Source organism: Pan troglodytes, chromosome 4 (assembly GCF_028858775.2).
Source record: "Pan troglodytes isolate AG18354 chromosome 4, NHGRI_mPanTro3-v2.0_pri, whole genome shotgun sequence".
Classification (NCBI taxonomy): Eukaryota; Metazoa; Chordata; class Mammalia; order Primates; family Hominidae; genus Pan; species Pan troglodytes.
The window spans coordinates 114,277,890-114,302,344 of record NC_072402.2 but is presented as its reverse complement, the minus strand read 5'-3'; the positions used below and the strand labels follow the sequence as shown (position 1 = coordinate 114,302,344).

At 42.9% G+C, this 24,455-nt stretch overlaps 1 protein-coding gene and 1 long non-coding RNA gene across 5 annotated transcripts in view; one reads left to right on the top strand and one right to left on the bottom strand.

The window, feature by feature from the left end:
- LOC134810096 (uncharacterized) overlaps positions 1-19,900 on the bottom strand; it is a 36,754-nt gene extending 16,854 nt beyond the window's left edge. Inside the window, exons 1-2 of the long non-coding RNA XR_010157313.1 lie at positions 19,812-19,900; positions 3,234-3,360 (exon numbers count right to left, since the gene is read on the bottom strand). This is a non-coding gene — a long non-coding RNA (uncharacterized LOC134810096). The remainder of the gene's footprint in view (positions 1-3,233; positions 3,361-19,811) is intronic.
- SEMA6A (semaphorin 6A) overlaps positions 19,516-24,455 on the top strand; it is a 131,301-nt gene continuing 126,361 nt past the window's right edge. For 2 of the 4 annotated variants that reach the window (XM_009449533.5, XM_009449531.5), the window contains exon 1: positions 19,526-20,165. The gene's annotated coding sequence lies outside the window, so the exon portion shown is untranslated. Of the gene's footprint in view, positions 20,166-24,455 lie in introns of all 4 variants that reach the window. The other 2 variants (XM_001151177.7, XM_009449532.5) reach the window with 2 other exon arrangements.

The following is a 24,455-nucleotide window of genomic DNA, read 5'->3' as shown; positions in this document are numbered from 1 at the left end:
TAAAAAGGGGGCCTATATGGAAGGGTGTAAATCGGGAAGTAGAGATGGTGCATGCAGACAAATCTTTAGTGAATATGGGCTGAAGGGGAGAAAATAAGGTAGGGCCATATCTAAAGGGAAATTTTAGATTAAGAATTTTTTTTTAGGTAGGTGAGACTCGAGCATGATTAAAACATGATACAAAGGTGCATAGATAGTGGAAGTTTCCTGAGATACAGAACGACATAAAATCCAAGCTCAGAGGCAGGGTCCAGCTCCTAGTGAGAGGAATGCCAGCTCCGGGTTGATAACACCCACTCCATGCCTTTCTCTGAATACCATTTCACGGGCAAAATGAGATAAGAGGAGGAGCTAGTTTGAGAGCTCTGTTGAGATGGGTTTCACAATGAGCAGAAGGCAAAGGACCTACTCCTTGAAAAGTAATTTGTTCAAAGTTCACTGTCAAAAACACTAGGCCTCAAAACAAGAAGACATCTATAGAATTTAGCAGATAATCAGATTCAATATTGTCACAGGGCAAATGTGGGTTGAGAGAAGGCTGTCTGGTGGAAGAAAATTACTCCCTTCTGTCTGGGAAGAGACTACAACAGGCTTTGACAGAATCCCAGAGAAATTGGGCAGCCTTTCATTATATTTATCAAAAAGCTGAAAGCGCCCTGCTTTTTCAGCTTAAGCAGGCATATGGAGCAGAAGACAGATTCTCCAGGATAAATAAAATTCAGGAACATCAGAAGCAAGCGGGAGTGATTAACCAAATGGGGCGTGGTCAGAAGACGTACTAAGGCCTTTTAGCATTTCATTGGTCCCTGGCCTGGGGCTACCCCTCTGGAACCTTAGCTGTGAGTCTGCTAAGTCCTGTGATGAATTTTCTGCTTAGGCTTGGGAAATAACCACACACAAATTAAACAGTATTTAATAACAGCTAAAGGATAGGTGCAAATATATCTAAAAATTATTTCTTGAAATCTTAGGAGAAAGGGTACAAGTGTTTAATTTCCTTAATCATCGTGTTCTCACAAATTAAAACGAGTGTTTTGGCAGTTTCTGAGTTCACTTCTTATATACAGCAATAATTTTACCAAATCACATATTATGTTTTATTTTTCAAATCTTTATGTCATTAAGAAATACTGGTAGTTGAGTCACAAAGTTATACCCAAGGGGCCAATATTGACTTGGGAACAGCAACGTTGTAGCCAGAGTAGCTGAGAAGAGATAAACCACCTTTGCAGGATTCGATTCTCAAACTCAAACTTATAAAATAATATCAGAGGTAGTAAATAGAAGGGCAGTATATTTTGTTACAAAGAAAGCTAACTTGGGAACCGGTCTCTTAGTGCTATCCTGCTGCTCACATAGAGGTATAATAATTTCAGGCAAGTTGCTAAACTCCTCAGTCTCTTCATCTGTAGAGTATTCACTAGGTACTCAGGAATTTTTAAGATCTCTCCCAGTTTTAAAATCCCTTACTCTGATGTATTAATCAGGATTCATGCAGTTCTAAGTGACAGAAAGAGACCTCAAACTGACTTCAGTTAAGAGGGGAGATTTATTGGTTCCCATAACTGCAAAGCTATTGGCAGCCTGCATAGCACCTTCTGAGAATGGAAAAAAGGGGCTCCTGAGTGAGCATTTGGCTTGGCAAGCAATGGGGACCTTTAGTAAAAAAAAAAAAAAAAAAAAAAAAAGAAACAAACAAACAAAAAACAATAAACAAGTCTCTTTCTCTGAATAGACACACCCTTACTCCCAGATGCACACAACAGATTTCAGCAACTGTTTACCCCTTAGGCTGGGAATGCTTTGCAGTTCACAGTTGGCTCAACTCTGTATAGTGGCTCTGAATCCTGGGGTAGTCTGGCATCATTGCCAGCTGGATGGATGGACTCGAACACTGTCACCAGGACTTACTCTTTCCTCCTGGCTCTGCTTTGGTTGTTGCTGGATCCACCCCTTACCCCGTGTGTGTGTGTGTGTGTGTGTGATAGAGAGAAATTAAGGAAGAGAGAAGGAGAAAGAGAAAGTGACCAAGCTGGGTCATATGCTAATTCTTAAATCTGAGGGTGGGGCTGGGGTCCTGTCAAACCACAGGGATTGAGAGAGCAGAAGACCTCAATGTGCTGTTCCTAGAGAAAGGAGATGGATGCCCAGATGGAAAAGATAATCCATGTCCCTTTATGTATCGCTATGGTTTTCAATCAGCTTACCAAGTAGTCTTAGATGATCTGAGGAATCCCCCTCTGAAGTTTTTACATCGGCAAAAACTTTGACATTGTATTACCCATGCTGAAAATGGAGTATATTTGCACATTGCTGGTGGCATCATCAATTGGCATGAGGCTTTGGAACTCTATTGAGTAATTTTGATCAATAGTCATAAAATCTGCTTGTATCGTGTGGTTTAGTAATACCCCTGAGAACTCATTTTAGGGAAATAACTCAAATTTTAAAATTCATGTATGTGAAAATGTTTATTCAACATTATCTATAATAACAAGTTGCAAATGACCTAGATGTCGACCACTGGGGAATAGATAAGTCAATTAAAACTGAATAAAATGTTGAGTAGCCATTAAAATGGCAACTATAAAGGTTTTATGCTAAGTGAAAAAAGTTATGTACAAAATTATATAAACCTTTTGATGACTACCAAAAAAAAGGTAAGCGTATAGATAGCCCAGAAAGTAACGCCTAAAAATGGAAATCAGGTCAGTATTTCCAGTGGAGGGGTGATGAGGATATTGTCTTGTCTTTAAATTTCTGACAATATCAGTATAATATTGTTTTATAATAAATAAAATTACTTGAACTTCAATAAAAGTTCAATAAATATTTTATTAAACAAAAATAAATAAACACACCCCTGAGTTCTGTGGTGAGAAGATTTACTTTCAGGGACTCAGACCTGAAGAGAGGTCTTTTTGAAAAATTTTGTTGGAAGGCTCAGAATGCATATGTCTGCAACAGGCCTTAATTAATATTGTTCAAAGGAAGATAAAGGGGAAAAGGGTGGTTATGGGGGAAGAGGGAAGAGAAAGTTGACTTTAAAAAGTTAATGTTTTAGTCACATGAGTAATACATACATACATTCTCATTCTAAAACATTAAAAGATTACAGCTAACATATCAGCTAAGGCTGAAGTTCTCTTTGACATCTGTCATAATCTGCTCAGGCTGCTGTAACAGTATACTACAGACTGTGTGGCTTAGACAACATAAATTAATTTTCTCACAGTTCTGGAGGCTGGAAGTCCAAGATCAAGTTCTCACAACATTTGGTTTCTGATGAGGGCTCTTTTCCTGGCTTGCAGATGGATGCCTTCTTGCCTTCTCATTGTGTCTTCACATGGACTTTCCTCCCTGCTGTGCAAGAAGAGAGACAGAAAAAGAAAGGGATTGAGGGAGAGGAGAGAGAATTCTCTAGTATCTTTTTTTTTTTTTTTTTTTTGAGATGGGATCTCACTCTGTCACCTAGGCTAGAGTGCAATGGCACGATCTTGGTTTACTGCAACCTCCATCTCCTGGGTTCAAGCGATTCTCCTGCCTCAACTTCCAGAGTAACTGGGACTACAGGCACCCACCACTACACCTGGCTAATTTTTGTATTTTTAGTAGAGACAGGGTTTTGCCATGTTGGCCAGGCGGGTATCAAACTCCTGACCTCAGGTGATCTGCCTGCATTGGCCTCCGAAAATGCTGGGATTACAGGCGTGAGCCACTGTGCCTAGTTGTGTCTCTTCTTATAAGGACAATAATCCCATCGACTTAGGACCCCATCCTGCCCCTTCTGACCTCATCTAACCCTAATTACTTCCTTATGCCAAATGCAGCCATACTGGGGGTTAGGAATTCAACATATGAATTTTGGGGGTACATACATGTTCAGTCCATAGCAATATCCCCCTGTACCTAGATGCTTTTTCCCCATTTCTGACTTCCGTAATCAATTTCTTTTGTTTTTTAATTTTTTTTTATTATACTTTAAGTTCTAGGGTACATGTGCACAACATACAGGTTTGTTACATATGTATACATGTGCCATGTTGGTGTGCTGCACCCATTAACTTGACATTTACATTAGGTATATCTCCTAATGGTATCCCTCTCCCCTCCCCCTATCCCACAACAGGCCCCGGTGTGTGATGTTCCCCACCCTGTGTCCAAGTGTTCTCATTGTTCAATTCCCACCTATGAGTGAGAACATGCGATGTTTGGTTTCCTGTCCTTGCAATAGTTTGCTCAGAATGACGGTTTCCAGCTTCATCCATGTCCCTACAAAGGACATGAACTCACCGTTTTTTATGGTTGCATAGTATTCCATGGTGTATATGTGCCATATTTTCTTAATCCAATCTATCACTGATGGATATTTGGGTTGGTTCCAAGTCTTTGCTATTGTGAATAGTGCCGCAATAAACATACGTGTGCATGTGTCTTTATAGCAGCATGATTTATAATCCTTTGGGTATATACCCAGTAATGGGATGGCTGGGTCAAATGGTATTTCTAGTTCTAGATCCTTGAGGAATCGCCGCACTGTCTTCCACAATGGTTGAACTAGTTTACAGTCCCACCAACAGTGCAAAAGTGTTCCCATTTCTCCACATCCTCTCCAGCACCTGTGGTTTCCTGACTTTTTAATGATCACCATTCTAACTGGTGTGAGGTGGTATCTCATTGTGGTTTTGATTTGCATTTCTCTTATGGTCAGTGATGATGAGCATTTTTTTCATGTGTCTGTTGGCTGTATAAATGTCTTCTTTTGAGAAGTGTCTGTTCATATTCTTCACCCACTTTTTGATGGGGTTATTTGATTTTTCTTTGTAGATTCTGGATATTAGCCCTTTGTCAGATGGGTAGATTGTAAAACTTTTCTCCCATTCTGTAGGTTGCCTGTTCACTCTGATGGTAGTTTCTTTTGCTGTGCAGAAGCTCTTTAGTTTAATCAGATCCCATTTGTCAATTTTGGCTTTTGTTGCCATTGCTTTTGGTGTTTTAGACATGAACTCCTTGCCCATGCCTATGTCCTGAATGGTATTGCCTAGGTTTTCTTCTAGGGTTTTTATGGTTTTAGGTCTAACATTTAAGTCTTTAATCCATCTTGAATTAATTTTTATATAAGGTGTAAGGAAGGGATCCAGTTTCACCTTTCTACATATGGCTAGCCAGTTTTCCCAACACCATTTATTAAATAGGGAATACTTTCCCCATTTCTTGTTTTTGTCTGACCTCCATAATCAATTTCTAAGTATAAGCATGTATTCAGATTTTTTTCTAAAACAGAAAATAAAATGTACCCATAGATTTATGAAGTTATTTTTATTCTGTGCACTTTAAAAAATCCTCCTGTGTATGGGCTTCTTTAACTTGTTTTTTGTAAAATGTATCTTGGTAAATTTTCGTAGTAGTATATGGGTGCTTGTTATTTTTTAACTGCTGCATAATATTCTAATACATAATTACCAGATTCTATTAACTGTTTTATTTTTTATGATTGACATATAATTTGTACACATTTACAGGGTACAATGTGCTGTTTTCTTACATGTGTACATGTGTAAAGATCAAATCAGGGTAATTAGCATATCTATCACCTTACACATTTATCATTTCTTTGTGATGAGAACATTCAAAAGCCTATCTTCTAAGTACTTGAAACATGCAATCCATTACTGTTAACTCTAGTCTCTACTATATAATAGAACACAGAACTTATTACTATCTAAGTGAGTTTGTAACCATTGACTAATCTCCACCCAGTCTATTAACTATTTTAAATAACTATCACCATATTGATAATTATTTAAGTCATTTCTTTTTTTTTCAATCACCAACAATTCTGCAATGAGAATCTTTATACATGCCTTTTTGTGTACAAAGGTGAATGTTTCTCAAAGATGACTTGCTGGGTAACAGAATATGCACATTATCAATTTTAATAGATATTGTCCAATTGTCCTCTAAGGTGGCTATACCAATTTATATTCTCACTAGTAATTTACGAGGCTGTTTCAACATTTGGCATTATCAACATATATTTGTCAACATTTGGTATTATCAACCTTTAATATCTTTGCCAATCTGATGAGTACAAGAAAATATTATATTACTGCTTAAATTTATATTCTCCTGATTGATGTTGAAGGTGAACATCTGGGATATATATTGACCAATTTCATGTTTTCCTAAGTATTGCCCCTTTATGTGTTTTTCCCAATTTTTCCTATCAAATTGTTTATCATTGTCTTATTAAATTTGTATAACTCCCTTATATATTCTAGATGCTAATCCTTTGTCTGTAAATTAGGTTGCAAATATTTTCTCTTAATGTGCCTTCTTTTTACTTTATTTATGGTATATTTTGCCTTGGAAAATTTTTATTTTGGAAATAGTCACACATTCTATTTTTTTCCTTTACAGGTTTTGCTTTTAGTGTCTTAAAAAGGCTTTCTCTCCCCCAAGATCATAATTGCGTTATCTCATGTACTCATTAAACCCTCATATTTTTAACTCTGATATTTTGTTTTTGTTGTTCTTTTACTTTTAGATATTTAATCCATCTGAAATTTATTTCCGAAAGTGGCGTGAGATAGGAATTAAGTTTACTGTTTTCCAAGTGGATAGTCAGTTATCCCAGTGCAGGAGGTTGATTTTTGTTGTTGTTGTTGTTGTTGTTGTTAGAAGCTCATACTCTAAGAAGAGAAAACATTTTTGTATTTCACTGTTTCTGGAACCAGCTCAAAAGGAAAATCAACTGGTGTACACGGCCATGCCCAACACTGTCCCGAAGAAATTGACCACACACTTGGAAGCACAGAACCTATGGTGCATTCATTCTTCATGCAACAGACATAGGTTGTAAGTATAATTTTAGTCAGGTTAGACATTAAGCCTGAATCAAGAGCTTTCTTCAACATTGATCCCTCTCAAAAGCAAATAATCTTTTTCATAAATCAAATTACCAACCTCTGCTTTATCTCCTTTGTAATTAAGATTTTCCTATAATTTGGTTTTTGTTTGAATGAGTATACATTTAAATGTAAACAATTTGCTAAAATTGTGTTAGAGAAAGATTTGCGATAACATTACACACATTTTGGACCAAACTATATTTTGTTAAATTAGCGGTAACCTTAAAGGCCACATGTCTCAAAGACATTTCGGACTTATGTGTATTTTCCCAAAGGGCTGAAACAAGGAACCAACTGCATAGAAGACGCGTACCCTCTTTGCCTGACCACGCAGAGCAGTAGGTGCGTGGGTACTGACTCTGCCTCGCTACTTCACACCTACAAAATTTTGGCCAAGTCTTCTTAATATTTGGTTGCCTCATTTGCCCTGTCTGTTGAATGGAAATCATAAAAAGACTTACATATTAGAATCATTATTATGAAAACTGAATGGGATAACACTCCAAAGCTCTTTGAATAGTATCCACATGGCCATTGTTTCAGTGTTTGGGGAAGATTTCAGGCCAGAAGGGTGCTGCTTTGATAATCTCCTACTTTTGTCTTTTTCAAAACTCTGCATGTTTTCAGTTTATCTTCTCTTTTCCATTATCACTACTTTTTTCATGTGTATTTTTTAAAATAGAGTCTTTGTCCCAAATTCATTATCAAAGAAAGTTGCAAGGTGTCTGTGGCAAGCACCTTGATCCCCACACCCCGGTTTGATTCAAAGGAAATGTGAGCCTCAATTATGGGCTCTCTCACAGTCATCCTGGAAAGTTGACCCCAGGCCTGAATTACGCCAATGCAGAAGACACTGGGACAATTGATGGGGAAATCACACATTCCCCCATAAAGCTTCAAGAGCATGCTTGCCATGTTTATTCACTAGGGTCCTTTTTGTACTCCAAACACTTATGGCTTGGAGATTTCAGATACATAATCTCAAAAGAAAAAAAGAAGCTCAGGGTTGCCTGGGCTCACCTGGATTTTCTAGGTCTCAAGCCTTTGCTTTTTCACACATATGCTGCCTCCCCAAGAGCCAAACAACGTCTCAGCAGAGCCCCTCATTTTATAGAACCAGGTCTCTGTGCCCCTGTAGGGGCTTCTCTGTGAACTCCATCATGGTGGAGCAGGTTTCATGTTTTTCCATCTACCCTGACAACTGATAAAGTCCTTGTCACCCAAAAATGGCCACAAAGTGCTTGGGATCCTTTTGCCTGCTATAGTAGGGGTGAAGTAGGAGATAGAAAGATGAGTCAGTGAAGACACTGAGGATATGGGAGACCTTGCTCATTTTGGAGAAGCCCCAGAGAAGAAAAGACTATAAAAAGGAGATTTGAAAGGCAAGAGATGGGTGGGAGTCACAATTAGGAGACAAGAAGCACACAGCTGTATAGACATCAAAACATAGGAAAGAATTTCTGTCAGGAAGGGTCAATGTTGGGATGATAAGGTTAATAAGGATGGCCAGCTTGGTGGACACTGTGCCCAAATCTAGAAGGAAAGGACTCTCTGACATTGAGATAGGGCCAGACCTTTCATCCTTCCATTCCATGAAAAAATAAGAAGTGCTAAAACAAGCTTCACCTGTGCAAATATTAATATTTAATTTGTAAAATAAAAATGCAATGCTTTGGGGTATGTATGTTATGCATTTTTTTATATATTTCATATACATATAAATACATTATATATAACATTTTAATGTATATGGTGTATGTGAACATTATTTGAAGAAAAGGTCAAAATAGATCATTAGAGAACTTTTCTGAATGTGAGATTCAAGCCACTAGCCCTCCCGGCCCCTCCTTTATGTAAGCCAGCCCAGGCAAGAGCGGGCCTGGGATACCACAGGACTCAGCTATGCCTGAAAGGGAGGCTGTTAAGGTCTCAATGTTTGTGTTCTCTCAAATTTCATATGTTGACACCTTAACCTCCAGTGTGACTGTATTAGGAGTAAGGAAGCTTAAATGAGGTCATGGGGTGGGGCCTTGATTCTATGGGATTAGTACCCTTCTAAGAAGAAACACCAGAGAACGAACTCTCTCTCTCAACATCTCTCTCTCTCTGCTCTCATGCATCAAAGAGAAGCCATGTGAGGACATGGTGAGAAGGTGTTGAACTGTAAGTCAGTAAGAGAGACCTTGCCAGAACACAAATTGCCCAGAACCTGGATCTTAGGCTTCTAGTCGCCAGAATTTTGAGGAAATCCATTTCTGTTGTTTAAGCCATGAAGCCTGTGGTATTTTGTTTTAGCAGCTCCAGCTGACTAACATAGATCATAGATGCCTAGATGGAGGCGATGACATAAAGCTAGCTCTCCTTTTCCTCGTGGTCTGTGGAAGTGACCTTCTGAAGTAACCAGCAAGTAGCATCATCCAACAAAGTGGATTAAAAAAAAAAGTACCACAGGCTGTCTACTGCAACATTAGACAAATAAAGTACATTTTTAAAAACCTCTACATTTGGGAGCATTTCTTGACAGAAAGCTGCTCATTTGTTTTAAATATTACCTAGTTTATAGTACATGCCTCAGTGGTCTTAATGTGATTGGCATTAAATGTGGTAAGGTGTGGTTATTCACTCATTCACTCACCAAATATTGACTGCAGGTATAGGATGTGCCAGGTGCTGTTCTAATTGATGGGGTTATGGTGGCTAATGAAGGAGTCCATTTCTGCCCTGATGCAGCTTACCACTAAGTGGTAGGACACAGGCATTAAACAAACAGGTAAATACATACAAGGTCAGATGGCAATAAGTGCTATGAAGAAAAGTAGAATAGGGTAAGGGGAGTAGGAAGAAGTATGGGGAGTTGCTATTTATGTGGTCAGGGAAGGCCTGGCTGAGACACTGACGTTGGAGCAAGGACCTGCAGGAGATGATGGAGTGAGCCATATGGATATCTGAGGAAATGGTTTTGCAGGAAGAGGGAGAAACAAGAGTCTGAGGTGGGAATGGGCAGGAGGCAGGGTGGCCAGAGTGGAGTGAGCCAGGGGGAAAAGTGGAGAAGACAAAGCCTGAGAGCTGCAAAAGTGGCCAGGTGGTATGGGTTTTGGCTTTTACACTGATTGTGACCAGAGGATGGACATGATTTTAATGAATGAATTAACGGATTATTCTGGCTGCTATTTGGGATTAGATTCTAGTGAGGTAAGTTCAGAAGCAGGGAGACCAGTTTTAAAGCTATTGCAAAACCCCAGATGAAAATGATGGTGGTGTGGACCAGCGAGATAATGGTGAAACGGAGAAGTGATCAGACTCTGGATATATTTTGAAGGTAGGCTAACAGGATTTGCTGATGAATTGGATGTGACAAATGGGAAAAAAGGAGGAGTCAAGGACAGCTCAAGATTGTGAGGTCTGAGCAGACGGAAGGAGGATGTAGTTACATGATCAGGAGAAGCAATGTTCATAAGTATCACTCCATCTTGAGTCACCTTCATCAACAATGCACTGAAAGGAACATGAGAGTCTAAGGCTAATTCTTGATCCATAGTTAGTGAATTAACACTGTCATACACCATCTTATTAAAGTTTATTTGCTGTGTTTTGTAAGAAAAACTGCTAACTAGATTACAAAAAAAAAAAAAAAACCTAAAAAAGTAATGTATTGACTAAGGAATTAAACAAAAAGAGGAAATTCCCTAAAGCAAGGGAATCTAGCCAAAAAAAAAAGTCAAACATTGGACTGTAATAACTTAAAAATCCAAGTCTGCAATCTTGTTCAGAAAGCAGAGAATAGAAGGGAACAGTAACAGTGAGGAGGAGTAAAGGTTTAGGGACTTTCAAAAGTTTGCTTCAACAGAAGCAAAGGCTTTAAAGGTGACTGGGAGAAAGGAAATGACTCAATTGCTTTGAGGCATGCAAAGAAAGGGAGAGGAATTATGAGGAAATCAACATGTATGCTTTTATAAGAGTCTTAATAATACAATTAAATTACACAATACAGTAGTTTTTAAGAAAACAGGTGTGTAGGTTTTCAGTTCAAATATTAAAATGTAACATTCTAGTTTATGTTAATAAGTACTTGGTTATGAATAAAGATATATTTAAGAGGTTTCACAAAGAAACTGACATCAGTTGTTCCACTTGTCTTATATTTAGTGAAGTACAAATCGGGCACTGGTAACTAGTGACTGAATAATCTGAAACTTTTGGAAAGTACTGTATTATATATAACTTATTTTGAAATGTATGATTTAAGCTCATTCCAGCCAAAAAGTTATACCTGAAAACACTCTTAAATCTAGCTGTTTAGTCAGTATTTTATAGGACAATTAACTAGAGACTTGTCCCAGGCACAAAATCCAAAATTCAAGATCAAGTTAAGATATTGGGAAACCATCCTTGTATTTTATAATTATATATACGGGGGAGTTTTCAGATGATAAATTTATATTCAACAATGTAGTTTTTTATACTTCATTAAGAACGTACTTTAGATCCAAGCATATCACTTTTTTAAGAACATTCATTGTTCCCAATTATCCAGCCTAAGTTTAGATGTTTAAAACAGCTGTCTTCTGTTTTAAAGTTTCAATGTTAAAGCAAACAAAACATCCTTAGTTGTCTTCATTTCTCTGGTTATAAAATTACTCTTAAATACACATTCATTATAATAAACAGCCTGGAAAAATCTTTCAGTTGATATCAGTACAGAGTTTTCTCACATAATCTAAAAACTAGAATTGGAACAAATTGAAGCATAGTTTTATATGTAAGCATGTGCCAGAACAATCTTCTCTTCTAGTAGGGCTTTCACTACCTGGAAGCAAAGGCCTTGAAAGGCAGTTCTCAAAAACAAGTATATTTTAATTTTCATCATTCTTTTGGCCAAATAGCAAATTCCAAAGTGGTACTTAATCAACCAGTTTATCTGGTTAAGAAAAGTATAAATTACATTTAGGTAACTGCATTTTTAAACAAACTCACATCCCAGTAGATATCTTTAAGTCTAAATATTAGTAGGTGGGGCAATTAAAAGAAGTTATTTTGGAACAGAAAGAAGAAAACAGGGCCAAACACAGTCTTTACTCTGTTACATAACTAGAGATTTCAACTAAATGTAAAGAGCTTTTGTGGAGGAAAAAAATGGACTTCTGGTTTACTTAACATGTATTGTTCATTCATTACCTTATTTCTAATCTACCATTCTCTTAATTTCCCAAACAATAATTTGATATCAGAAGTGAATGGAGCCAAACTCCACTGTGGTACAGTGGAATGATTGTTATACACAGGGTGGGGGGCCCACCATGAAGCTATTCATGGAGGGGCAGACAGTAAATCACTGTTAGCAAACTCTAGCTTGCTGGGAGAGCTGGTCCTTGGAGATGCTCTGACATTGTTCCCAGTGAATTCAAATTGCAGTTTATCTCCTTCCACAAGCCTTCTAGAGTTCTATTTATATTCTTATTGCATCTTATTTTTAAGCATCTTGTTTTTGAAATTGTTATATTTACTCATCACTTTCATCCATAAATCTTTTTCTCCCCATTCAAAAAGCAAATTAGACACGTTACAGTCGAAATTCTGTGTTGGGAGAAAGCCTAGATTTTGTTCATCCTTAGAACTGGAATCTCAAAATCTGAAGAGCATGATATATTTCTAGAGTTTTTTTTTTCCCCCTTTTCCTTTTTAAATGGTCCTATTCCATCCAAGGATCTATTCCTTATCCTACTGAATCCTTGAAAAGGAACTAATTGCTTTCACTAACTCATGCCCTCCCTTATGTACCCTTACTCTCAGTTAAGTGCTGGAGATACAAGAGAAATGACAGAGATATAGTCCGAAGACTTGAGAAACTTGTGATCTAACAGGAAAGAGAAGCATTCAACAAATAATTGCACCAAATATTAATACTAGCTGTAATGTCTGATATGCACTATGAGGTAAATTCACAGGGTACTTTGAGAATACATAATGGAGAATATGATCTATTCTAGACTATCAGGGAAGTCTTGTTGGAGGCAGGGAAATTGAAGGATGAGTAGAGGTTAGTCTGGTAAACAGGGAGAGGGGAAGTTCCAGTATCCCAGGCAGGAGCACAAGGGCAGGCCTGTAGTTATAAACAAGAAACATGGAGCTTTCCAGGAACTGAAACACCAGTGATGCTGCAAGAAAGGGAGACAGTGATGGGAGCACGGCAGAAATGAGACCAGAGAAGTAGGCAAGAAACTAATCATGCACAATGTTAAGGCTGTATTAGGGTTTAGGGGTGTCTATGGATGCCTCTGGGGTGTTTTAAGAGAGGCTTGATGTGATCAGATGTGCATCTCTCAAAGATCACTTAGACTACAATCTGGAGAATGAATAAGAGGACAAGAGAGAATAGAATTTAATGTTAATTTGGGAGAAAAAGCAACCAAAAATATTACTATATATTGGTTACAGACACATATGGTATATGTGAAAGTACAGAAACAAAATGTAAGGATGCACAGAAAACTCATAATATCATTACTTATAAAAGAAGAAAATGAGAGTAAGAAAGAGATATTGATGACGAGGAAGTTAAGTTTTATCCACCATGTTTTATTTCTTACAATACAGACAGTAAACAAAAATGACAAAATATTAACAGTCGTTAATTCTGAGTAATGAAAATTGGGACGTTGGTTATATTATTCTTTGACAATGTTTCAATTTCCTCAAAAGAAAAACTAAGTTACAAAAAAAGTGAGAGGAGTACCAAGAGAGAGTAGTGTGTCATCAAAGCCAAGAGCAGAGAGTATGTCACAAGAAACAAGTTAATTGTTGCTGATAATTCAAATAAAATGAAAATGTTAAAATACCCACTGTATTTACTGTCATGAATGTCACTGAAGACTAGCAAAAGGGGATTGAGTAGATGAAAGAGGACGAAGTGGCAGCACTGGTTATCAACAATCTCTGGGGCTGTCTGGCTTTGGAAGAGAGGAGAGAAGAGAGTAGCTTGAAAGAAATGGGATCCAAGGTGGGCTGTTTCTTTATCTTTTTCTTTTTCTTTCTGAGACGGAGTCTCACTCCGTCGCCCAGGCTGGAGTGCAGTGGTGCAATCTCGGCTCACTGCAACCTCCACCTCCCAAGTTCACGCCATTCTCCTGCCTCAGCCTCCCGAGTAGCTGGGACTATAGGCGCCTGCCACCATGCCCTGCTAATTTTTTTGTATTTTTAGTAGAGACGGGATTTCACCGTGTTATCCAGGATGGTCTTGATTTCCTGACCTCGTGATCCGTCTGCCTCGGCCTCCCAAAGTGCTGGGTTTACAGGCGTGAGCCACCACACCCGGCGACCAAGGCGGACTGTTTCTAAGATGGGAAAGACCGAAGCTTGCTTACATGCTGATGGGCAGATGCAGGAGAGGGTCTGGAGACAATAGGACAGAATTTCTGAGAACCTGTGAATTATTGGGAACATAAGGAGGTACTGGCCTCCTACTGGAGGAGGGACACTGCCTCCTTCATAAGAAGAGACACTTAGAAAATAATGAGTACAGGCCGGGCACAGTGGCTAACGCCTGTAAGCCCAGCATTTTGGGAGGTCAAGGCGAGTGGATCACCTGCAGTCAGGAGTTCGAGACCAGCCTGGCCAAAGTGGTGAAACCCCGTCTCTACTAAAAATACAAAAATTAGCCGGGCATGGTGGCAGGTGCCTGCAATCCCAGCTACTTGGGAGGCTGAGGCAGGAGAATCGCTTGAACCAGGAGGCAGAGGTTGCAGTGAGCCAAGATTGTGCCATTGCACTCCAGCCTGGGCAACAAGAGTTAAACTCCATCTAGAAAGAAAAGAAAAGAGAAGAGAAGGAAAAGAAAAGAAAAGAAAAAAAAGAAAGGAAAAGAAAAAGAAAGGAAAGAAAGGAAAGTAAAGAGAGAAAGAAAGAAAGAAAGAAAGAAAGAAATAATGAGTACAGAAGCAAAAATGTTCCCTTCTGATGGACTGCGTTTTTTTCAGGGAAGTACGAGGTACGAAGGGTGAGATATCTGATTAAGGGGAGAAAGTTAGAAACGAACTGAGATAAGGCGGTGCTTTGGACGGGATTGAGGTTGATAACAATCTACCTACATTTTTTTCCAGCAGGCTTCAGCTGCCCAGTTCAGAAGCAGAGACGGCTGATGTTTACATACTTCAGAACTAGCTTTTAGTCAGATAGATGTTGACCAAAAGATAGAGGAGCAAAAGAATTGAAAGTATTTGCAAGAGAGAGGGACTGATACTATGAAGCTATGCTAGACATAGAGAGGAATGAAATAAGGAGGGAATAGGTGATCGAGAGAGAAGCAAAACTCAAAATCTGGAGGTCCTCAAGAAATCAGTGAATGCAGGGGGGTGCATGAGCAAGGAAGATTGAAGGAGAAGAAGTGATTGGAAAGCAGGATGTCAGAATTAGTGATTTGGAAGATGGGGCATTTTTGATAATAAGGCCCAGAATGAAGCCTGGAGTAGGTGGAGGAGGGGAGTAGAAAGACAGCATAGATGAGGAAGGCAAGAAATGGAAAAGCCAGAGGGTCAGTGGTTATATGGATGTTAACACTACCATGAGTCATGACAGGTGGAGGGACACATAGGAGGACAATAAGTCTTTGAAGAATCGGATAAAATGAGACCACAAATGTATTTGTAGAGTTTAGCTACCAAAGTCAGCCAGAGGTTTTTAGAGTAGGAGAAATGGCCTGAAAGCAGCATGAGGAGCAAGGACACGGACCTTTCTTTGTGAAGAGGAATAAACGGACAAGAAGAAGAAACAGCCCCCACAAGAAAAAGGCTAGGGAAAAGTAATTGGTCTAGAATACAGCCAGGATTTATTGTGGCAGTGGTTCTCATCCCTGGCTGCAAATGAGAATCATCTATGGAGTTTTAAAACCCACCCATGCCGAGGTCCCAGTCCTTACTAATGAATGAGAATCTTGAGCTTGGGGATTTGCATCACTGAAGAGCTCCCCTGGTCATCTAATGTGCAAGTGGATTTTAAAACCACTGACTTAAGGCAAAGAGGTGGAGGGAACTTTGGAGAAGGGGCTGAGGGTACAGATAGATTTCTTGATTATAAATTATAATGGCCTGAATGTACAAACTGTGCTCCCCAAGTGTGCCCCCATGAACCCTCAAGGAACTGTGAGTAGCAGCAGCCCCTTCTTCTCCCAAGTTCATTACTCCTTTTTGTCTCAAAGCAGAGATTCTGATCAAACAGCTATATGTGGTCTTTGCAGAGAACCTGAGTTTATCTTTCTGCTTTATTTTAATCTTCCGCCACACTTTTCCAGGTGATCTGAGGAAAGCGGGAACTGTCATGTAGTTAGGAAGGGCAGGGGGTGGCTGGGCGCGGTGGCTCACGCCTGTAATCCCAGCACTTTGGGAGGCTGAGGCGGGCGGATCACGAGGTCAGGACATCGAGACCATCCTGGCTAACACGGTGAAACCCCATCTCTACTAAAAATACAAAAAAATTAGCCAGGCGTGGTGGCGGGCACCTGTGGTCCCAGCTACTCGGGAGGCTGAGGAGAGAGAATAGCGTGAACCCGGGAAGCGGAGCTTGCAGTGAGCCGAGATTGCGCCACTGCACTCCAGCCTGGGCAACAGAGCAAGACTCCGTCTCAAAAATTGAAAAAAAAAAAAAAAGAAGAAGAAGGGGAGGGGGAGTTGTTACAGGTAGCTCCCAGCCCTGACCCAATCACTGACACAGGTCAAGCCACTTCTGTCCGCTGTGTCTCCATGTGACTCCTGTAAAATGTGATGGTAGGACTGATGTGGAGGATGGCAAGGATGACAATGTGACACTTAATCTTTATAAAGCAGTGTCAGCCTTAGACTCCGAATTTACGAAGACCATCTAATGTAATCCACGAGCTCCTCGGGAAGTGAGTAGAATAAGAATCCCCATTTACAGGTGAATCCACTGGGACTTCAGAGAGATAAGTGACTTGCCCAAGATCACCAGCTAAGTTACATTAACCGCAGATGGCCTCCAGAGACCAGGGCCTCAAACACTCCATTTTACGTCACTTTCAAAAAAAACCACTGATGTCACCTTCTCATCACTCTGTGATTCTTTAACTCTTTGGCTTTCTTTTCCTGAAGGGACAGGGTATAAATTGCAGACTTCAAAGGCTTTGAAGGGGCAGTGGTTTTACTGAAAACTTACTGCAGGCTTCTGGAAGTGAGTCTGAGGCGCACTTATGGGGAAATGACATCATGAGGTTTCATAGCCTGGCTTCCCCACAGGTGCTCCCCTGAGGGTTTCGGGAGCCTGACAATAGCTGGCTTTTCTTCCAGCTCCGGGAGCATCTTTTCTGGCAGGTGGAAATGTAATATCACGTGGTCAGAAGGAAGGGCTCCTACTTGGATGGTGAGACTAGGATCTAGTAATTGCCAGGAAGATTCTGGGTGGTATTTCTTCACTGTGAAAAGTAGACTCCAATTCTTTAACTCTCGTATTCTATAATTTTAAATTAGGTAAATTTAATCGCTCGCTTCTTGGCTCAGCGTTACTACAAATTAAACATGCAAGTATTAATATTGAATATAATGTCCCTTTAAACAATATCCTGAAACTCGTTGTGGGGCATTTCCAATATATCCATAAAGCAAATAAAACAACTTAATTATTTGTTTCTCTAAGGGAAGGAGCTAAACCCGAAATTAATTTAGTTCGGCCTGTGAAACAATTCGTTTGCTCTGCCTAATTCTGCCAATTTAAGAACTTTTCCCAGACACAATTAGCATGTAAATCGGCGGCAGGGAGCGAAGAAGGAGCCTCGGCGACCCGGGTTGGGTGGAGCGCGGGACAAAAAACCCCGGAGGCCGAAGGGTCCGGAGCTTCGAAGGGGCTGCAGTACCGCGCCTGGGGCGCACGGACGAGCCAGGGGACCAGCTCACACTGACCCTGCAGTCATCAGCCAAAATCTGGGTGTTAAATAGCGCAGCCGGGGATCCAGCCGTCTTGGCCGCCAGATCCTTCTCCTAACCCCGCGGGATTCTGAGGAGACGTCCTGGAGCCGGCCCCCACCCAACCCGCGGGAAAGCGCAATCCTACCCACCGCTCCACACTCCCCAACCCCCTCCCGAGGCTGGCTCTTGAAGCCGCGGGGGCTGCGCGCGCACCTAGGGCCGCGCCCCCCACTACCCCAGGTCTATAGCGGCCTTTGCCCGAGAAAGGTGGGGATAGCGGCCCCTGCTGACAGCTCTGGAGAACAGCAGAGGTACTGATTTTTTCTTTTTTTCCTACCATTCTCCCTACCTTTTCCAGGTGGTGGTAGTGGTGCGGGGGGAATGGGTGTTGACCCATGTGCATTTATTCTTCGTGAAGCCTCTTAAGCAGATGTCTGTACTTAGAGAAGCGACCAACGAGGGAACGTGGACTTATTAGTGGTCCTAGTCCCAATTAGGGAACAGGTACAGTTTCCAATATAAAGAAACTCGGCCTAAGTGGGACTGAGACCCCGATCTCCGCACTTGCTTTTCTCAGCCAACTCCATGACTAGTAAATATCTCTCCGAGAACTGCTGGGCCGCCCGGTGTTATTTGTTTAAAGGTTGCGACTAGGATCCGTACCGTCTGCGAAGCCCCCTTGGGGAGCAAGAGCCGCGGCGCACAGTTGATTTCGGGGCGCAGCGGCAGGGGGAGGGGAACGTGGTGTGGCCCGACGAGTTGGCACAAGCCTGTAACTGCAAGACTTTGTAGCTATTGAAAGTTCAAGTGGTGAAAGAAGGCTGTGCCTGCCATTCTTCATGTGATCATAACAATAGCGCCTTGGAAGTGGTTGCGATTTTCTTCTTCCATAAACCTTTTGGGTTCTCACTGGAATTGTATGCGTGTTATTTCTGAAGTTTACTTATTTCTAAGACCAGTCCACACAATGTGAACTTCATGAAGTTTTAAAATAGATCGCCGTCGTTAAAAACGCCATTCTCTGCACTGTAGTTTATTTGCTTACTTCACATGCTTTATTAACGTGTGTATGTGCGTAATTAATAGCTGTGTTCTTATCTTCCAAGTGTATTTTTAATCGCACCGGCTTCTATCCAATTCATCTAACTACGTAGAGCGTCCATCGCTTCTGGAATCTACCTCTTGATAACAGTAATCAGAATCAGAAAAGCTCGCCGTTCACTTACCCTCATCCTTTAAAACTTTTCCATTTAAGAAAATCGATGAACAAAACCTTTCTTGTAACTCGCTCCTGCACTACGTCTATTTTTATTTATTTGTCTGATTTGGCAGGACTCAGCAATGCTGTCCGGGATTTTTTTTTTCTTCTTCTTTTTTTTTCCTAGCTAGAGCAGATGTGGGGGTGGGGGAGGTGAGGGCTGGGCTCCAGCCAGAGTCGCCCCCACTGAGCCTCCGCCTAGCGCGCGGTGGGGCCAGGAATCCTGGTGGAAGGAAGCGGCGCTAGCCAGTTGGTCCAAGGCTCCACCTGCAGCCACACCGCGTAGTTTCTCCCCCTCTGCCTCGCTCACTCTCACTCACATACACCACAGCTCTCCTTTGGGTCGGAGGAGACGCCAGCCAAAGTAGGCGGAGTTGCGGGAGGAGAGTCCGATCTGCGCAATCCAGTCCGGGACTTGGCTCCGCCCGGGAGCGGCGGCCTCTCCGGTGACAGAGGAGTAGTGAGCGGCACGGGGTGAGGCTGCAGCCAACTCCGCTCCCCGCGCACTCGGCTGCCCAGGCGCTCGGGACCCAGCAGCGGCGCTCCTCCGCGGTGCCGGTCGCCCGCGATGCCCGCTTAGCAGCGTGTAGCAGCGGCCAGCATCACCACACCCGCGGCACCGCGCTGCCGGCCGCAGAGCCGGGCCAGAGCCTTGCACCCCTGCCCCAGCCCCCACCCCGCCCCCCACCCTGAAATGACTTGTTAATCGGCGCAGACACCACCAAGGGGACTCACCGGAGTGGAATCCAAGTGGAATTTGGATTTGGAGAAGAGTTTCTTGAACATTTACCCTCTTCCTTGTTGGTTTTCTTTTTCTTTTTCTTTTTTTTTTTTTTTTGGCTTTTTTCCTCTCCCCTTCTCCGCTCGTCATTGGAGATGAACACATCGCGTTTGCATCCCAGAAAGTAGTCGCCGCGACTATTTCCCCCAAAGAGACAAGCACACATGTAGGAATGACAAAGGCTTGCGAAGGAGAGAGTGCAGCCCGCGGCCCGGAGAGATCCCCTCGATAATGGATTACTAAATGGGATACACGCTGTACCAGTTCGCTCCGAGCCCCGGCCGCCTGTCCGTCGATGCACCGAAAAGGTACGCCCCGGGCGCCCGGGCGCGCCCCACCTCCCGGGCAGCTGGACTCCAGCCTGAGGGTCCCGGGGCCGTGGCTAGCGCGTGCTGTCGGCTTTGTGGTGCCTGCGTTTTATTTTGTCTTGTGTCTCTGTTTCCCGAGCCTTGCCCGGTCCTGGGGGAGCAGCCGTGAGCCCTGCCTGCCTTTCCTCTCTGCCCTGCACCCCAGAGTGCGTCCGGCTCCACGTCGAGAGCTTTCCCACCCGCGTTGCGCACACGCCCGGCGCCGCCCCGGGCCGCGACGGCGCGTATGGGTGTTCCTCCTGCGGGTGTGTGTGCGAGACCCAAGGCTCATCCTCCCGCGTGCCCAGCAGGGAGCAGAGCGGGCCCTAAATGGTGGGATTCTCAGAAGCTCCCTGGCCCGGTGTGTCGAAGGCAGGGGAAGGGGTTCTGCCCTCGAGGGTTGGAGGGGGTTGGGTAGAACAGCGCTGTTTTCGTCCAGTGCCAGGTGGGAGAAGGGGTTCCGCGGAGACGGTGTGGAAGCGGAGAGAATCTTTTGTTGTCAGTGTGGGGTCTGGGCTGGGCTCCGTGGAGTGCAAGAAACTTGTAATGGCTCTAGGCACCCGCGCGCCCTGTCTCTCGGTGAGATCCTGGCTCCTGTGGCCGCTGCCACCAGAGGTTCCGGGCTTTGTTTGCTCGAATAAGTGTCCGGGAGCAGCCGTTCGGGTGACGCGGCGCCCCCGCCTTGGGTCCTGTCCCCCGCCGCAGCTCCCAACCCGAGCGGCAAGGATATAGCCCGTCGCGGCTGCGTCCCTCCTGAAGCACCGAGCCCTTTGCACCGGGCTGGCGCACGGTACGCCCTCCTCCCAGATCAGCGCGGTCTCGCTCTGGAAAGATGACCCAGGAGGGGGAAGGGTGAGAGACCTGGCAGAAGATGGCCCTGGGTTTGAAACCCAGACTAGGGCTCTGTTCCGACTCCTCACTGTGTCCTAGGGCGCTACCATGGGGGCAATGGGGCGCTGGAGAGTAAGCCGGGCAGTGCCCACCCACCCTGCCTGATCCTGCTGGGGCGGGAAGTGTCTCTTGTCCCGATTCTCCGCGTTTTGCCCAGCTCCTCGCTGTGGGAGATGGTGCAAAACAGGATCCTGAGGTCTCCTCCCTCCTCGCAAGACCCGAGCGGCACAGGGGGAGCCAGGGAGCGGTCCCGGGCTTCTGGACGTCGGGAAAGGAAACAGGATTCCGCTGTTTTTCCCGCTCCCTCGCCGCCCCTCCGCCCAGCGCCTCCTCCCACTTTACAGCGGCGGGGTCACTAGACCAGGCGCTCCTGGAAAGTTTCCCTGAAAGCCAGGGGCGGCAGGCACGACCGAACTGGGGCTCAGCATGTGCAGTCTGAGGGAAGCCGGACCTGGAGGGAATCATGCGGACAGCTCGGGATGCAGCTAGGAGCTAGATCCCGGCCCTTTGGAGAGTGGAACCTCCTGGCCCGCGGTACTTGCTCGACAAGTCGGGGAAGGGATGAATGGGGAAGCAGGACCCCGGAGGCAGGTGCGGCCACTGTGGACAGAGGCTGTGGCGAAGGTGCGTGTGGACACAGGCCGGGGCTCAGTGGCTTGCAAGTAGGCAGCTCCAGGTGCAGAATCCCGAGCCATCTGCTCCCTGCGCACGATTTCCCAGCGTGGCTATCCAGGGAGGGAGGAAGCAGAGCCAGGTGTGCGTGGAGCGGGAGAGGAATGGGAGACTGGAGGCGCTGTCTTCACAGCCGGGGCAAGCAGTTCCAGGGAGTCTCCGGCCTGTATCGCACTGGGGAGCCCTGCAGGCTTTTCCGCGTCGGTCTTTGGGAGAAAGGTGGCTGCTTTGGAACTGCGGTGGCCAGGCACAGCCACAGTGGGATCGCTCCTTTTTTTACGCTCAGCTTTTTTACGCTACTGAATGCGATCTGTGAAAGGTTTAAAACACAGGCGTGCATGGACACACACACACGCACACACTCGCCCTTGTACGCACAACTTTCTTTACCTCAGATCTGAAAAGCCGTTTAACCCACTTGCAGTGTTGTGCCAGCAGGTCTCAGAAAAGCTATTTAATGCCCCCCAGCGCTGGTTTTTAAGTCTTGCCAGGATGGGAAGGTCGAGTGCCTTTGCCTTGTCTTTCTTTAGTCCTGAAATTGTTCGTCGTCCTTCCCCTGGTGGACACATCTTGGGCATCAAGTCTGTGGTATGCTACAGTGATGGCGGGGAAGACTGGTGGTTTAATTAATTATTTAATTATGTTTTCTCCCCAAAGTAAAGATGCCTATGTTTAATTCTGACTAAAAATACTCTACACTTTTTTACACCATACCCAAATGGCTACCAGCGGTCAAGATTGCAAGAATTTTGTATGACTTTTTAATGCTGTGTTTAGTCTGCATGGAGCAGTTTTATGATTTACAGTAAGCTTTGATTAAACTACTCCAGGCACCAAAGTTAATTATTAACCTAACCTTAAATACAGTGGCAGAACTATGTCTCCACCTATTAACCTAAACTATCTATTAAAAAATAATTGCACTAGCTATTTGAATTTGGTTTACCCATGCTTGTTTGTATGCTAACTTCTATTTGAATCTTGAGTAACCCTTACTCCCTGTTATTATTTTGGTTTTGGGACGTTCTTGAATGAGGCACTTTGCAAACCAGTTTAAAGCAGAAAAGAACGAACATCAAATTTAAAATCTTACTTTTGTGTTATGAGTCATTTTTCAACTTGATGTAAAGAAGCATTCTACTTTATGTTTCTGATTTACAGTGTTTGTGGGTGACAACCTTCCCCATATGTTAGGTTTTGCAGCTATCACCTTTTAGAGATGTGCTACATTCTCAATAACGCATATAATCCACATATGTAAATGTTAAGCAGATACCGAAAATCATTTCTGAGGAGCCATCAGCTGAATATACTTATTGGACATAACAACTAAGCTTAAATAGGTAAAAATTTTATAAGAACCAGTATAGAACACTCAAGTGAATGTCGAATGAATGAAATAAATAGTCACACATGGTTCATGTTTGTCCACTTAAAGTGGACTTCTTTATTTTCCCTACAGTGAAAAAAATATATATGCCTTCAAGTGAGTGGTTATGATAAGGCGGCAATAAGTGCACCTTTTTATTTACACACAAACACACACCCCTCAAGTTCTTCCAAAATCTAGTAAATGCTTTTTCCAACATTAGACACATATAGCAGTTGTATTTTGAGTAGGCGGGTAGCATTGCACTAGTGAAGTCTAATGTGTTGAATCAGAAGTGTAGCGAGAATTAGGAAGACTGTTATCTTCACCAAATAAAAATGAGGCATCCAAATTAAGAACTTGTATTAAATTCAAAATAAGTAGTTATGCTTTAAAAGTAAATGGGTAGTTGCACTCCTATATGAAATGGAAGGAAAAATACTATTTTGAACCAGGAGTTAAGTCAGATAGTTTATTCTGTGTACATTGTGGTTCAGCGCTTTTCAGAACAGGACAAAAGAGTGATGATGGGATGAAAGTTTTTTTAGAACTAGATTGCCAAGAGCTAATATAGTCTCTCCATCTTATTTGTTTGCAGGAAGGAATCACAGAACAAGCTAAGCTAATTGCAAATGCTTTAATTAAGCATCTGCCATTTGTGTAAGGCAATGCCTAGGAAAGCCTATCTCTGCACTGCCCCTCTCCACACCCTTCTTTAGGTTTAGACAATTTTCTGTCCTCCTAGAGTAGAGGAGTGCTCCTTGACATATTTATATAGAAGCTTTGTGTTATGGCAGCCACATTTGTGCATGTTGAGGAAGGTGATGCCTTGAGGCATTCTGCTGGGCCCTCCCATATCAGGACCCCCCCACTCTCTTGGGGTCCCTTGGAGCCAAGTTTTCTCTGAGATATTTCTATTTCAGCGTGAAGGCTTTTCTCATCTGCTTTAAAATGTGCTGCAAGAGCAACTGAGCTATTCTCTGCTGGCGACCACATGGTTGCCTCTTGGGGATATGGTAAGATAGAGAAGGAGGGAGGCATTTAATCCCTTCGAAATGGGCAAATGAGATGTCATACCACACAAACCTCAAGGGGAGGAGTTCAGGACAACTTCTCACCATGGGACTACTGCATATAGTCTATACACAAGGGTATCTTGCTTTGTGAAACAGATGAGCTCTTGCAAAACTTTATTACAATAATTCCATTTACACCAATAGAGGGTATCATATAAAACCATAATACACAGATGATTCCCAAATAACCTCTTCAGCTTAGACCTCTCTCCTGGACCTCACAAATAACCAGTGCTTAGTGGG